Below are 15,505 nucleotides of genomic sequence, written 5' to 3'. Positions count from 1 at the left end.
AATTTCAGTTGGAACAACTTCTACCTCTTTTCTTATGCCTTTTTCCATATCACTAACATACTTCTACTTAGGTGGTTGTTCCATTTCTGAACTCTTCTTTTCTGAACCTCCCAACTTCATAGGCACCAATGGAGATTCCTCAACTATCTCCCAATTTATTTCGACCTTATCAGTATAAGAGGATGCTCCCAAACCTAGACTAGATAACATCTTACCGTTCCTAGTGGTAATGGCCATAAACAATCCATCAATCCTCGAATTCTAAAATGTATCACTTGGTAGCATCCCATTCTGTCTCTGGTTGAATGCTGTGGATAATTGGCTTACCTGCTACTCCAATTGTTTAATAGCAATTGAGTGTGAATTTACAAGTTGACTCATGGCAGATATGTCACTCTTCATAGTAGTCACCCCAGAATTTGTCACCTCAACTCTCTTTAATAGTTTCTCCATCATGTCCTCTATGTACATTTTGCCTGAACTAGTGGCAGCATTATCATGACTTCCAGGAGGTACATACAGTCCACTTCTATCACTTTTATTCTTCCAATCTCCTTAATGATTCCAACCTCGGTTTCCTTGACCACCGGTCCAGAAACCCCCCTAGTTATGCAAGTAGTTAGCCTCTTCCTCAGTGTTTGATTCAGCTTCCTTACCATGGGACCCCATAACTTTTACCTTTTCTACATTCCCTGATAGCAAATGTTTCGTGAACAAATCCATCTAGGTTTTTATATGAGCCATATCCTGATCATGCTCCTCTTCTCTTCTACACTGCTCTGTTGATATTATACTAGATCCAGTATTATTTGCTACCACAAAATCTCTGGTGTGCCAAGATCTACTTGTCTTATTCATCCTTTCTAACATGTTCGCAACCTCAGTAAAGATGAGCTCCACAAAAGCTCCTCCTACAGCATTATCCACTATTGGCTTTGTAAGTGAGTTCAAAGCTCTGTAGAATATTTCTATCAAGTGTTCATCAGTCATCTTATTGTTTGGGCATTGAGTCAACTTCTTTTTAAATCTCACCCAAGTCTCATGCAAAGCTTCATAAGCCAATTACCTAAAGTTGTTGATCTTATCCCTTAACTGTAATATTCTAGAGGGCAGAAAGAACCTTTCTAGGAAAGCTCCTTTCAATTGCCTCCAGTTTGTTATAGAATCAAGAGTCAGCTCATTCAACCACATAGTTGCTTCTCCAGACAGAGATAGTGGAAATAATCTTAAATGAATAGCATTTTGTCCCACTCCAGGATTACCAAATGACTTGCAAATACTAATGAAATTCACCAAATGCAGATTTGGATCATCACTAGGTAATCCACCAAAGAGTCCGTTCAGATTCAGTAGCTAGATCATATTACTGGTGATGTTGAATTTCACCGCAGGAGCTAGTGGTAGTAGAATGATTTTCCCTTTAGATCTAGTTCCATCTAAATCGTCCTTATTGTTATCAACATCAAACTGTGCAACTTGGCGATCTGGTCTTCCTCTGAATGGACGATTTTGATTTATAGGTGCAACCATCCCTGCTGCACGCCTCCTATTAGCCAGATCAATTAAATCATCATCTCCCAGGTCATCTTCATCTAGATTAGCTACCCGGACTGGGTTATCTGTATCTTATAGATTTAATTGAGCATTAACCAAAGCGGCTAATCTTTCAGCTTTCTATTGATTAGCCATTCTTTCAATGAGATAAGGTTTAGGATTGAAGGGTAATGATGGTTTTCCTGACCTTCTGGTTCATGGCATAAACAACAATGAGCCTGTAACAAACAAAAATGATAAATAAATATAAAATTCAGAAACTTGACTAATAGTCAATTAACACGCATAAACTCAATCGACAACCATATTCCCCGGTAACGGCACCAAAATTTTATACGCCCAAATTACACCTCTCTTATGAGAGAGTAAGCGGTCATTGTCAAATATATAACCCAACAAGGTTAGGGTCGAATCCCACAGGGAATATGGTGTTAATTAAGTTGTATACAGATTAGTTGACTTTTAATCATTTGTTTCCGTAAAATAAATAGGGGAGATTTGATTCAGTTCACAAATTAATGGTTTCGGTTTAACAAAATGAAATACGTGTAGTAGTATTAAAATTCAGAGAAATAGCAAGCTAGGGTTATGTTCACCTTGTAGTTTTCAATAATTTCTAACTATGGGCTTTATGAATTCATACATGCATTATGCTTATAGAGAAACGTATTGTATTTAATAATATAATCCTAGTGTTTCTCAACCATCAAGGACTAATTCACTTTAGTTCTCTCGAACCAAAAACGTTTACCAAAAATAATACGAAATCTCCAAGTTGTTAATCCTACTAAGGCATTAACATATGAAATAGGGGTTGGTAATCCTATTTTGTTGTCATTACTCTCTTTTCCGAACATCAACCTTTCTTTCGAACAAGTTGCATTTTAAGGCATATCCTCTATGTTTGCAACCATGAGAATTCAAGATAAGTGAAGAGAGTATGATGTAAACAAATCAATGCATAATGAATTCAAAACCCAAAGTAATATATTGTATGCTACAAGGCTTCCATAACCCTAACTAATAAACTTAGCTACTCATGAATAAAACAAAAATCATAATAGAAACATTCATCATACCAAAAACTAGAAGACGATCTTGGTGTGCGAATAGTGAAAATAAGAGAGATGAAACATTTTCTCTCTCTCCCCCCCCAAGCTAAGCCACCACTCTCCTTTTAAAAACTAATACAGAATAATTCATAATGACTAAAAATTCAGCATTAAGCCTTTTAATAATCTTTTCTCTCATAATTGCCTTCTAAGTCCCTGAACTAATTATAAATGACAAACTAGTCTTGGACATAGTTTCTAGGTGCCACATTTGGTCCAGACTGCTACTCTCTTGTGTCATATTCCATCCGCATTCCATAGTCCCATTATGTCTTCATCTACCTTATTAATACCTGAAATCATGCTAATCACATCGGTAGCTCAATTACATAGAAGTTGAGTAAAAACATAAGAAACTAGGCACTTTGTTCTCTAAACTTCACCAAAATATGGATAAGTTACGGTGCTTAGGCGTATAAATACACCCAAGATCAACGATCAGGAGAATGGATGTCAAGAATGAAGAGAGTTTTGAAATTACTTTAATATGTCGACGAGATTGAAAAGGTCAGGCATTTAAGAAGTTATGGCATTATTTCGTTGCAATTGGCAAGGATTATTATGAATGAAAGAATATTGAACCATTAATTTTAAAGTGGGAATTGATACACCATAAATTTAATGGTTTATGACGTTCAAAAGAAGAAGCTAGGTGTTCTCAAACCAAAATTGGGTTAGGATTTGAAAGTAGGCCAACTAGGCACTAATGTTCTAGAGATTTGAATTCAAGAAATTATTTATTTGCGCTCTTTAAAGACCTTTGGAGAGCGTCTCGGAACCGTTACAGAAAAATTGCCCCAGCTTGAATACCGGAGAAATTATTCTAAAATTATGGAGAGACCGAACCCTAATACAGGGTTGCCTACATATCTTGTCAGGATAAGAATCAGGCCAAAACATAGTTCAAACCTATGTCAGCTAGTAGCAATGTAGCTAAGGTGTATTTTTAACTAATCCGCTATGAAAAACAAAGGTTAGACCACACCTTCTCACTAAAGTATAATTAGTTTAGAGCAAATAAATATGTACAGATACAATAATCCTTCAAATATGTACAAAGAATATAATAATGTGTCACTTGGGTTGTGAACCCTTCGAACATAAAGTTGACTAACGATGCATGCACCTAAAAGGTATTGTTTAAGTTCTATCCTATGCTGACTAAGAGTGAGTAGACTCGGACTTGGATTTCCTATATGAGAAGACACGTGGTTCCACGGCAGTAAAACTCCCGCTCACCCCATGTATGTGCCGACTCTCTAAGATAAGGTGATTTGAAAGAATTTTGGGAAAGTACAATGTACAATCCGCGTGTACAATGTGTGTGAGTGTCTGTTTTTTTAAAGTGGAGAAAATATGAACGGAATGACAATTTAATAAAATGATTAACAAATAAACAAATTTATGTCATATAAACAAGATAAATTAAGACAATTAGGAAAAAAATAAATAATAGTGTATAAAACCCATAAATAGTTACCTAAGTTTGTAATGGTTAGAACCTTACATCTCCAGCAGAGTCGTCAAACTGTCATACCCGATTTTTACCGAAGATCAAAATGAGTATGACATTATGGACGCTAAAATAATTGATTTTATATAGAGTCGCCACCTAACTTTTAAGGAAAATAAGGAAACCTATTTATTTACTAACGTGTATAACTTGTGTTTTAATCTGTGAACCAGTTTAGATTTCAGGTGAGGGTTCAAATTATTCCGAAGGGAAGGGATTAGGCACCCTTTAGAATCTACAAATGTGATTCCCGTTCAGACTTAGGTTTATTAAAAAATGAAAAAAAAAAAAAGCAATGTGTATATATACAATTATAAAATGTGTAAAAATGATGTAAATAATTTATAAGGAAAGAATGTATAAATTACATATATTATAGTAAAAATATGTATAAAAGTATATGAAGATATTTGAATAAAAGTATATAGGAATGTATATGAAAAGAAAAGTAAAGATTGAATAAGGAAAATTTTTGTTTTAAAAAAAAAAAGATTACGTAATGTTTTTAGTGTAAAAAAAGTATGAAGTATTTTTATTAATTATCTAAATCAATTTAATGTATATATTAACGGCCTAGATTTGCCTAATGCTTGATGTGGATTGCATAAATAAAGAATATTTCACCTACCACCCCAAAAATAAAGTTTTCACTATAATAATATTTGTACAAGTATAAGAATATAAAATACAATACAAAATTTAAAGTCCTCTTTGAATGCAATTTTCGATGAGGATTCTCAATAACCTGCATGAACAATTGCAATAAAAATGTTAGTAATAAATAAAGAATTATTGAAATAAATTAAAATGTACGTAAAAATATATTTTTTATTAAAAAACGGGTTCGGATAAAGTTTTAAATATTATAATAATTTCGTCATCGCCTGAAATCTTATTTTTGTTACATATTTTTTAATGTAAAATTCGTCTTTTCATATGTGAAGGCCTCAAAAATCGACGGTAATTTTTTCATTGGCCAAGCGTTGATCTTTGATATAAAATTGTAAAATTTGAGAAAGTAAAATCCATCTTTGTAATGGGATGGCCTCAAATATCCAAATGGAGAGATAATTTCATTGGCCGTGTGTTTATTTTGAGTATATGTATGTGTTTTTGAGAGAAAAAAAAAAGATGAACAAAATTTGTGTATGATAAAAATATGTGTGTGGTGAAGAATATTTGTGTAGTAAAGAAATGTGTGTTTGAGAGAGAAAAAAAATATGTGGGGATGAAAAATGTGTATATGTATTTGTGAATGTGCATTTTATTTATGTATTTGTATGTGAGAAGACAAAAAATATCTGTGTATTGTATTTTTGGAAATAAAATAAATTAGATAAGAAGAAATTTGATTTGTTTATATTTTGAGAGAGGGGAGAAAAAAGAATGAAATGTGTATATGGTGAAAAATGTGTGTGTGAGAGAGAAAGGAAAAAGATTACTAAAATTTTGTGTTTGAGGGAGAGGAGAAAGAGGGAGAAAATATGTGTGATTTTTTTAGAGAGAGGAAGAATAAAATGTGTGTGTGTGTTTTGTGAATGTGTGTGGTGTAAATGCGTATTTAAAAAGAACCAATAATAATAAAATAAAATATCACATCCACCTTCTTCCAACACATCCCTTAAATTATGGATAGCAGATGAAGGAAAGTCAAATATCATAAATATGATGAGACCTTGACTTGACCGATTTATTGTTATATGTATTAAAATAATTCAATATTATTTTTGTAGACGGTATTTAAATAAGGTACGAAAAATATCAATATAAATAACTACAGAAAAATGTAAACAAATATAATTATCTTTGAAAAAAATATATTAAACTATAAGCAATTAAAATTATAATATATAAAAAGAATTTTACTATTATGTTATGTATGTATGTAGATGATTGTGCAAAAATATTAAAATGATAATAAACTGATAAAAAGCCTTAAAATTTACGAAATTAAGGGTATGAATATTTGTGGTGTGTGTTTTGTGTGTTTATTGTGTGTATGTATGTTGGGTATTTAAAAAGAAAAAATAATACTAAAATATCAAATCTACTTTTTCCAAACACATCCCTTAAATTATGATAGTAGGTAAAAGAAAAGTCAACTGTCATAATCATGACGAGACCTTGACTTGACTGATTTTTGCTCTATGTATTAAAATAATTGACTCAACTCAACTTTTATGGATTGTAATAAATATACAAAAATACAGATATTGATATGTAATTATAGAAAAATTGTAAAGAATATTGAAATTATTGAAATGTATTAATTTGAAAATAGTGTAAAAATGTGACCATGTCGCGCACGTGTGCAGATAATTATAAAATATTAAGAATGATAATGAATTGGTAAAAATCCTAAAATAAGAAAAATTATTAATAAATTATAAAAATAAAAATATGATAACAAATTGATTAAAATCCTAAAGTAAGGATGATTATCAACAATTTATCAAATAATTATAAAAAAATTATGAAAAATTATATTTTGTGCCCTTTAGCGATCAGGAAGCCAGAAGACGTTAATTTTAGGCACCGAGAACAAAAATTGGGTGTCAACACTACCTATTATCCACAAATCTTGTTGATGGAGTGTTAGTGGGATTAAAACTACTATATCCACAACTCACATTGACGGAGCATGAAAAAATAACTGTTCTATTCTTCGTATTATAAAAGGAGTCCTCTCTACCAAATCTTAGAGTAAGTTCCATCAAACTATTTTGAAATGTAAGGCAAAGAGAGAAACAAAACTTATGTTTTTGGTTTAAGAATAAAAGAAAATCAAGTGCTTTCGCTAATCTCGATCAAGAAGAAAAGTTATGGATAATTCCAGTATGTTTCTTGATTGGCTTATTGTTATAGAATGGTGTGTGAAAATTATTAAGTTCTACGATTCTGAAATCTTATAATCCTTACAGATCTATGATTCCCATAAACTGGGCTAGTTGTTGTGCATTAGAGAGAACTGCTCGTCCTTTTCCTCCTCCTCCAAGCACTTGCATTGCAAAACTAATCACCTCCCTCTCCTCACATCCTCTAACAATATGTTTACGTCTTTCATCTAGGCTTACCAATGCATAAGATTTATTGTGAGTGGGAAGGGGATCCATGCTCAAGATCTAGGACTGTAAAGTTACAAAAAATGAGTCATCTAGATCCTCTAGAAATTGATGGGTTAGTTTAGTTTCAGTGGGACTTATTAGTTTGGGTGAAGCAGCACAAAAATATCCACATGTTACGTCTTCATAATTTGTCAACTCTTCCCACAAAGATTTAAGTTTCGTATAGTACAAAACAAAGTTGGTTCCCTGTTGTTTAAGTGAAGCTAGTTCAGATTTTAATTGGTTAATTCGAGGGCCATGACAATGGAGTAACATTCTTTAAGGTCATTCCATATCTATCTAGCAACCTTGTATCCAACAACACTTGATTTATTAGTACCATTGATAGAATTAAACAACCAAGAATATATGGCTGAATTAATCAATCGTCACGCTTGAAATTTGTATTCGATTTTAGTTTCTGGTTTAGAATAATCTTCATTAACAAAAGCAAGTTTCCCTTTTGCTTCAGACCATTGATAGCCGTTTTTACCCAAACATCATAATTGTCACTCGTTAAATAGTAGATTGATGATGGGTCATGTTGAAGCAGGGATTTGGATAATGGACTTTCACCTATACTTGTCATGACGATGAAAGGAGCAATGATTTTGTGAAGGAATAAGTCGACTGCAAAACAAAAAGAAAGAGGGAAAAAAGAAGAAGGATGAATAGAGTTGTATACTAGGGATCGTTTCGCTTTAATACCATGATAAAAATATTCGTACAAAAAACCTTGTTTGTATTCATAGAGTAGCCTCCTTATTTATACAGAGTTTGTTTCAGCTCCTAAATCTATTCTACGATACAAAATATATTTTATTTTTAGGATATAAAATATTATAGAAATATTATCTACCAAATATAGAAAATAGAGTTTTCAGCTTTTCTTAAATACATATTGTCTAATAGAATTTAAGAGAAACCATTAACAAGAATATGCAGAGAAGTAGAGAAGAGAACGAAAAAAAAACACTGAGAATTTCTTATTACTTGATCAATGAAACAAAACAAAGTGAGTATATATAATAGTCTGTTAACTAACTAACTTGCCTTAACTAACTATTAGATACAATAACTACTTTACCCTTATAGTCTAATTATATATCCTCAGTACCTAAGTCGGGCAAAATGATTCAGGATATACTTGTATACCTCCATGAGGTAGGAGCAAGATGTGTGTACATTATATTCTAACCTTCGGACCCAATCTATGAGGTTATAAAATTTTCTATCTAAAACCCTCCTATAGTTCTATGTGGTTATTTTTTTAGTATCATACATAACTTATCGCCAACAATTTATCATAGCACATGTCAACAATCAATTGTTTCTTTTTCCTGCCGAAATAATGATGACATTTCAGGAGAGGAACCACTCAAGTTTTAGTGAGATAGAGAGTCTTCTCCTGTATTATTTGGGGGTTGATTTAAATTAGTCTAGCCTCAAATAAATGAAGATAAAAAGAAAAGTAAACAAGGAGGTACACCTTAGCAGTCGCTTGGTAGAGTATATAAAAATAATGTCAAATAAAGTGTATTTATAATGGTTGCATTACTAACACAAGTATTAGTAATATTGGTAATACTTATGCTGACATTATTTCTTACGCATCATTTGATTTGATGTATTAAAAATAATATATATTTATATAATTTTTATAAAAAAATATTTATTTACTAAATTACACTTTTTATACATATTCGTAGATTTCCATTCTACATTAAAACAAACCATTTAACTTTGCCTTTTCTCACATGAAATTAAATATACCAGGATTCCATCTTTTCATTCAAGTGGAGAACTGCAGCCTCTAGTTTTTGTTGATTATCAGTGACATTATTGTAATGGAAATAGCACTCTCACTTCCTCAACCATGGGCAAAGACCCAGACCCTCATAATAGGAAAATTCAACCCTAGGGCTTAATTGGTTACCCTATAATCGGTGAATTATCCCTTTATTTTTCTCATGAAACCTTGGTTTTGTTGAAGGACCCACCATGTGTACCAGTTCTTCAAGAACACTGCCCAGTATTCCATGTTGAGGTGAAAGTATCCACTCTACAATGACTTTCATTTTCTTACCCAATTCATCAATTTTGAGTTGGTGCTACCCACATTTTGCGAGTTTCTTCAATGGGATTCAACAATTGTGTCTCCAACTTCTTAATGTTGTCTTCCACGGCCTTCAATCTCATTGTTGTAATTGTCATTGGTGCCAGGAGTTGGCTTCGATATCAAATGTTGACTTGCTCATTTTCATCATTATTTTACCCAAATACCCAATTTCTATTTGCTCATTTTCACTGCTAAAATAATTTGAGGAAGGTATGAATCTTGAAAACTCAATTTTTACTTCTTGAGAATGAAATTGAAGGAATTTGACTAGACTAAAGTAAAGAGAAAGAAATCAGAAAAATAAGAAAATGATTGATTAAGAAGGAAGAAGATGTGGAAAAATGGTGAGAAAGAAGTTGTTATTTTAAGGGGTAAATTTGTAATTTAATAGTATAATGCATGTATTGAAATGTGTTGTATTACTAATAATACATAGAAAAGAAGAGGTATTAGTAATACATAGTCCAATACACTATGCCAAATAATGCATTAATACACAAAAATAATGCATGCATTGTTTTTGTTAACACACTCTACCAAACGACCTCTTAGTCGTTTGGTAGAGTGTATTAAAAATATAATACATGCATTATTCTTTGTGTATTAGTAATATCATGTTTGGTATCAATTTTTAGACTATGCATAACTAATACTTGCATTAGTTATACACACTATTGTGTATTAAGGTGTGTATTATTAATACTCATCATTTCCTATGTATTAATAATACCAAGTGTTTCAACACATGTATTAATTAGTAAATGACAAATTTACCCTTCAAAGCCCCACTAAAACATTTTCCCAAGATTTTTCCCATGGTGCTTTGCCTATTTTGTAGCACTTTGCCATCTGCTAGGAGCTTGCAGTGTATTTTTGTGCCATGCCTATGCCATTCGCCGGAAGCTTGCAGTTTGGTATCTAATATTTAACTAGACCTATAGTTCTAATCTCCATGATCTTTTTTTCATTGAAGTACGTCAAATCCATACTTCCGTAATTGGAGTATGGATATGAAATTGATTTTTTTGTTTTGAAGGTTATAAATTTGGGGAAGAAGGGTTTGGGTTTTCCGGTGAACTTTTCGCCGGTTTCACTATCCAGATTTTTTAATTTAGACAAAGTAATAATTAAGTTTCTTTCTACAACAGCTACGTTGCTCCCAATTAGAGACTTCCATTGTAGCCATATGCAGAAATTGCTAGAGAAGAAAGCTTAGCATATGGGATACTGCTTGTAGATAAGTGAAGAAAAGTTTTTGTTTCGGACAGAAGATTGCAAAAGAGAGTATAGAATGCTAAATAAAGGGTATTTTAGTAAATAAATATTGTTTGATAAAAATTATATTTTATATTTTAATTTTAATACATCAAACTAAGTAGTGTGTAAGAAATATTGTCTGCATAATTAATATTAGCATAATTAATTCAAATACTACTAATATAAATATTATTATTATACACTATTCAGCATTATTCTTATACACTCTTTCAAACCAACTTAGTGGGCTCATCTTATCCCCTGCACAACTTTATCATGATATGATTTTTTTTTGCACCACAACTTTATTATGATTATTACTTTTTGGAGAACAACTTTATTATGACAAAATTGTAGATTTATGTTCCTCTTTTAGCTATTTACTTCAACTTCTCTCGGTTTTGCTGTAGTTTGAAGGTGTGTTGTGTATTCTTCAACCTCTCCTATTTTAAAATTAATTCTTTCACCAAGTTGAAAATATGGTTCAAACTTTTGTCTCTTAAATTTTAAGTATTAGGCTCTAAATAGAAGCACAAGCTTTTTCTCTAGTTTGGCTTGACTAGTGACAACTACATCCATGGAAAGAGGAAAAGAAAAATGAGGAGAAAGAAGGGACTGGAAAGCAAATAGCTCATCGGTATGTCATACAACACGTTTTTTTTAAAAAAAAAAGTTGGCATATTCAACTTAGTCTGGTAAGTATGTTCGTTTCTTTATGGAGCTTAATCAACTTCAACATCTTAATTATGATGAAAAAAAATTCATGTAGCTTCAACAAGAAAAATGAATTTCTTTTTCATTGGGTTAAGTTGTTTTAAGGGCAGTGATTCAAATAGGGTAACGTATATCATTTTTATGCTTGGGTTTGATGGGCAAAATAGACAATAGTGCTTATAACAATTTGAAAGTTGGACCAAACTCAACCTCAAAACTAGCTCATAAGGTGAGAATTGCCTAAGTTCATATAAGAAAATCACCAGATCATTCTCCAACCAGCAAAGGACTCTTAACAGTGTTGAAAATCAAATGACTATGTCCGTATGTATTCGTTTTTCATTGATTTTGGATTAAAGTATCTGGTCTAGGTAATATACTACTTCAGTGCTCTGAGTAACTAACTAGTATGTGGATGGACAGATCAGTAGAAATCTTTATTGACATGCTCTCTTTATGATTTAAGCTGTAACAGGACAAATATTTTGCTTAACTGTTAGGCTATTTATGGAGAAACTCCTCTGCGCCTGCGTTAGCTGCCTGTTGTAATTTAGAGGAAAATTTATGATGGGCAATTTGAAACAACATTTGGTGTTTTCGGCAGTTGTTGTCTGTTGTACTTCACGAGGACATGGTCAATCTTCTTGATTTCATAAAGAAGTTAGATAATGAATGTGTGCAAATTTCAGTTCTTAACAAGGATCGAATTGAAGAGCTGACATTTGTGTCCGCATTTTTTCATCATTATCACTATCTCTTGGCAGAAGGTTGTAATGAAGAAATCATGTCTTGCATATCAAATGAGATTCATGATCTGGTTCAGTCACGTTTTCGTCAGAGTGGAGAAGAAATGCTGGTTAAATTAATGGATCATGAGATTCCTCGCCTCTTGGAAAATGTCAGAAGTTGTATTAGCTCATATAGTAATGCAGAATCAAGTGATGTGACCATGACCGAGGATCATTTGGTTGAACTTTTGGATGCCATCGTCATGTATCTCCAATATCTACACAAGTATTGTTCTGAGTTGACTCAATATGAGCATATTGACGAAAGTAGTATATATTTGGATTTATTTGATTAATTTATTTGATTATGAAACAATTAAATTTAGATATTTACCAAAATAATATTTAATTTGTTTAGATGGATAACGTACAAAAACCACAACAATATAAAGAATTAAAACAAATAATATCTGAAAAACGTAAACAATTAAAAATAAGGATATAAAGACTACAGTGTAACATAATTGTTGGAGTTAGTAAAAACTCAATAAATGCACAAAGAAGAATATATATCAACACAACTTATATACATTTAAATAAAATGAACAAAGAAGAATTTATAATAGATGAAAAAACATATGAAAATCATGAAGGATTAAAAATAAAAGTAGTATTTTCCAATCTAGGAAGAAGGTATAAAAAAATAGGTGAACATTTATATTTAATGTTAAAAAAAGAAGAATTAAAATTAGAAGATAAGTTGACAGCCACGGTAAGAATAGAAAGAGAAAACGAAGAGATAGATAGGAAAAAGAAAATAGAAAAAATAAAATAACAAACTACAGAAGAAATACGAAAAATAGAAGAAACTAAATATAGTAGGATTGCTGAATTAAAAAAAGAACTACAAATGCTAAAAGATTTATATGAAAATAGACAGAAAGAAAAAAAATAAAGAACAAAAATTATTAATTGAGATAAATCAATTTTAAAAAAATTAGAAATAAAAAATAAAGAACCAGAAACCAGTGAATTAGAAATAAATACAATAGATGCTGAAAAAACAGATAATTATGATTCGGAAGATAGTGAAACATATACAGAAATTCTAGAAAACATAGGAAAACTAGAAATTAATGAAAAATAATAAGTAATTAATAAAGAAGATCTAGAACTAATAAATACAGAAGTAAATACTTTAGATAAAAATATAATACCTAGTATATCAGATATAAGAAAACCAACCTATAATTACAAAATTAATTTTAAAAGATATAATCCAAAGGATGAATATAATAAATGGACACCGACACAAAGACAAATAACTAATTATAACTTTTTAATTTTAGACTGTGTAACATACACAAATAAAATAATACAACTATGGGTAGTATACAAGTCAAAACAATTATTAGATAATAAATAGATACAATAAATACACCAGAATATATAGAAAAGACATTAATAGAAACAGTAAAATTATGGCTTTTAAACCTAGCCGAAGCAAGTAACAAAGTATTAAGATCTAATACAAAAATAGAAGGAACATCAACACCTACAAAAATATTACCAACAGAAATATTGAAAAAAATATGAAATAGCTATAAGTGATGAATTTAGCAGTATTACAACAGAAGAAGCAGAACAAAATAAAGAAAAAGATACGAATAGAAATTTAATGTTAAAATTAGCAATATGTATTATGTGCTATATAGATGAATATACATGCGCATTTAAAGAATATTATTATAAAGGAACATATAATATAGAAGAAAGTAAATAAATACGAAAATTATATTTTAGTAAATTACCTGAACCATTTAGTTCAAAAATAATAAAGAATTGGGATGAAACAAAAATAGTAGATACCCTAGGAGCAAGAATAAATTTTTTACAACAATGGTATAGAAATCTATATGAAAAAAATATAGAGAAGAAATAAAAATGAAAAAAACATTAATAAGAAATTTAGCATGTTGTAAAGATAAAATAGCACCTCAATTTGTATGTGAAGAAAGATATTATAAGAAAAGAAAAAGACATAAGAAATATAAGAAATACAAAAAATCAAAATATAAATATAAGAAACCAAGAAAAAGATATTATGTAAAAAATTATAGACATAAAAACCCATATAGAAAAAAGAAATCTATAAAAGAATGTACTTGTTATAATTGTGGAAAACTAGAATATTTAGCTAGAGATTGTAAATTATCAAAAAACCCAAAAAAAAACAAATATCAGAAATAAAAATAGAAAATACAGAATATATGCAGATAGATTATATAGATTATGAATTAGAAAGTGAAGATAGTATATATGAAATTTCGGAGAATGAAACAGATAATGAAATAAATAGTGAATTAAATGAATCAAATGACTGAAGAAGATATAAAAATGAACCAAATAACTGAAGAAGATATAAAAATAATAACAAAGGAAGAATATTTAAATGAAGAAGGAACAGATCAAACAATTATATTTGATAGTAATATATTTGACGAAATAAAAGGAAAAGAGTTAAACTTAAGTTTAGAAAAAATATTTAAAATACCAACAATAAAAAATATATTTAGTAGAAAAAAGGAAGAATACTACGTAATAAGTCAAAAGGAACATGTAATAGATTGTAGCTATGCAAAAGGAAGAGCTAGCATACCACTAGTAACAAAAAGAATAATTAATAAAGAAATAAACGATATAAAAAGTAAAGACTCAATAAAATATGTACACCTTAGAGGAACAGAGATATTAATAAAAGAAGGTTTCAGAGAAGAAATAGATACACCAATAGAATTATATTTAGAAGATGATAGAATTATAAAACCTATAGAAAAAAGTATAATAACCGCTATAAAAGGAAATTTAATATACCAAAAATTTAGATTTATAATAAGTGCAAATTATTCAGTAGCAATAACAGATAAAAATATAGATAAATCATTAGTATTATATTGAAAAATATTAGGTATAGAACTAACCCCAAAAGTAAAATATTTACAGAAAGATGTAAAAATCTATATGTACTAACAACAAAACATAAAATAACAAGAAAAAATAAAATTAATAAAATACAAATAGAAAGTCCTTTTGAACAATTCATAAAAACAATTGATAATAATGACTATAGTTACAAAAATATAGATATAGAAGAAGATTTAGAAACAATAAATGATAGGATAAGTACATCAAAAAGAATAGCTCATGAAAAAACAGAATCATCAAGTTCATAAAAAAGAACAAGTTATGAAACAACTTCAATAGTTAATTTAAATCAATATTATATAACAGGAACAATAAATGAAAAAGAATATTTAATACTCTTAAACACAGGACAAGAAGAAAATTATAAAGCAAAATATCTAGTAAAAAGTAAAGAAATAAAATCTAATAGTGATATATGC

General features: G+C 30.0%; 1 long non-coding RNA gene across 1 annotated transcript; it reads left to right on the top strand.

Moving 5' to 3' along the window:
- The first annotated feature begins 10,988 nt into the window (after window positions 1–10,988).
- Window positions 10,989–12,453, top strand: LOC124895730. The gene is made up of 2 exons (XR_007051865.1): window positions 10,989–11,296; window positions 11,840–12,453. It is a non-coding gene; the product is annotated as an uncharacterized LOC124895730 (long non-coding RNA).
- The last annotated feature ends 3,052 nt before the right edge of the window (window positions 12,454–15,505 follow it).

Source organism: Capsicum annuum, unplaced genomic scaffold, assembly GCF_002878395.1.
Source record: "Capsicum annuum cultivar UCD-10X-F1 unplaced genomic scaffold, UCD10Xv1.1 ctg995, whole genome shotgun sequence".
Taxonomy (NCBI): domain Eukaryota; kingdom Viridiplantae; phylum Streptophyta; class Magnoliopsida; order Solanales; family Solanaceae; genus Capsicum; species Capsicum annuum.
Note: the sequence above shows the minus strand (reverse complement) of the source record. Positions and strands in the feature narration are given on the sequence as shown.